The sequence below is a fragment of the Gasterosteus aculeatus genome, chromosome 8, assembly GCF_964276395.1.
Source record: "Gasterosteus aculeatus chromosome 8, fGasAcu3.hap1.1, whole genome shotgun sequence".
NCBI classification, from domain to species: Eukaryota; Metazoa; Chordata; class Actinopteri; order Perciformes; family Gasterosteidae; genus Gasterosteus; species Gasterosteus aculeatus.
Genome location: NC_135695.1, coordinates 10,809,546 through 10,811,316, shown reverse-complemented (window position 1 = coordinate 10,811,316; position 1,771 = coordinate 10,809,546). Strand labels below are relative to the sequence as shown.

Here is a 1,771-nt window from a genome sequence, read left to right as displayed (position 1 = left end):
CTGAGGAGCGGCGCCATTTGGAGTGTAGGTGCGGGTGTGCCGGACGGCCAGGTGAGTAAAAACAAGCCAGAGAGGCTTTTAAAGAAATGATTTCAATAAGGCTACAACCCGCAGCTGTTTTTACATACATTAGAAACCGTGTGTGCGATCTGCTCAGCGTCAGCGTGCAGACGTGACATTGCAGAACTAATGAGGAGCAGCTCGCTGGTGAGTGAACATGAATCAGTGGAGCCACATTTAAAAGAGCAAGGCACCGAGGCGCAGCTTACTTTGAAACGCGAAGCCCCCAAAGAGCAGTGCGGCCCCGCCGTGCTCCGCAAGAACAAAACAGATACTTAAAGTGTAAAATGGACTTTATCACATTCACATTGCAATAAATCGCAATTTGATAACCTTTATATGATACATGAGGGGGGTTGATGCACACGTTCCTTCAGTACATTTATCAATGCAAGTATCTCTCACACACACACACACACAGCTGGCAAATACTGTTCTACAGGAAAAGAGGGGTTTGAAAAACAAACACAATTTAGTAAAAAAAAATATTATTTGACCAAAATTGACACACGTATCCAAATATATGCCCAGAAAAGCTACCGAAGTACGATGGGAAGGTGTGTGCGAGTAAATACGTGTTGTTTATGGTCGAACATCCAACAGTAAATGGTCTGATGGCATTTCACGTGATGTTAAACATTCATGTCAGTCAAGCCTCGAGTTGAGTATTTAACCGAATACACACATCCAAGTTCAAAAACAGGGCTACTTTGACATTAATATGCACTAAACAGTAAAGAGCCAAATTAAAGTGACGAACACTCAAATAAATGAATGAGTGTGTGTGACAGTCTTGAGTAGTACTTGATCAATTAGGGCAAAGCTTACAGCAGCTGACCGTAAACCCTGAATCAACAAATAGAATCTTCTGTCTGGTCATTACTCGTAAAAATATGTAGTACCGTTTATTTAGAAAATCTAAATAAGTCCATGGAAAGATGAGCTTTCTTTAATATTTTGAAGACACATGATATAAAATTAGAAGTATCTCAAACATAAAAAGTGTGTGTATAAATGTTTCCAAAAACTGACTTCCATCCAATATGGACCTAAAGAAAAATGAATCTAAAAAACATCCCAGGCATCAAGATATAGTGAGACACCAGGAACAAACCATTTCAAACATTAAACCCAAATATTTGAGCGTCATGAGGCACAAATCATGTCTGACCAACATGAAAAAATGGATCGCTAAGGATGTTATATTGATTCAGTATTTACACAAACAATAGACACGTTTTCACCCAGAAGAAAATGGATGTCAAACATAAACCGTTTTGACCAGTTGAACAATCAAAACCACAAAGCACAGATCGGTTCGAAAGGAAATCTTCATCGGAATAGTGGATTGCTTACTCATAATAATTCCAACTATAATTCTCAAATGCTATGTTATAAAAAAAAACACACACAATACAAAGCGTTCAATAAAAATGTTCCAGGTGGATAAACAGTATCTCTTCACAATCGCACTCTCACTCACTCTCTCATACGCACACAAACCAGACACATAGAAAATACATCGGGAGTGGTTAACCACAGAGGAGTTGCCAGATGTGCGTAACCTCCGACCAACAGCAGCATTTCTCCCCACCTTTCACTCTTATTGATGAGAAGGAGACTCCATCCCCAGAAATCCCTCTTGCTCTGCGCCACATCCAGCACACAAGCTCAACAAAGGCGCAGCATCAGCTCGGCCTTGGGGGGGGGA

The 1,771-nt window shown here is 40.5% G+C and overlaps 1 protein-coding gene across 2 annotated transcripts in view; it reads right to left on the bottom strand.

Moving 5' to 3' along the window:
* Window positions 1-335: 335 nt before the first annotated feature.
* Window positions 336-1,771, bottom strand: part of cachd1 (cache domain containing 1) — a 54,103-nt gene continuing 52,667 nt past the window's right edge. For both annotated transcript variants that reach the window (XM_040184354.2, XM_040184355.2), the window contains exon 27: window positions 336-1,771. This exon is cut by the window's right edge and continues 1,782 nt beyond it. The gene's annotated coding sequence lies outside the window, so the exon portion shown is untranslated.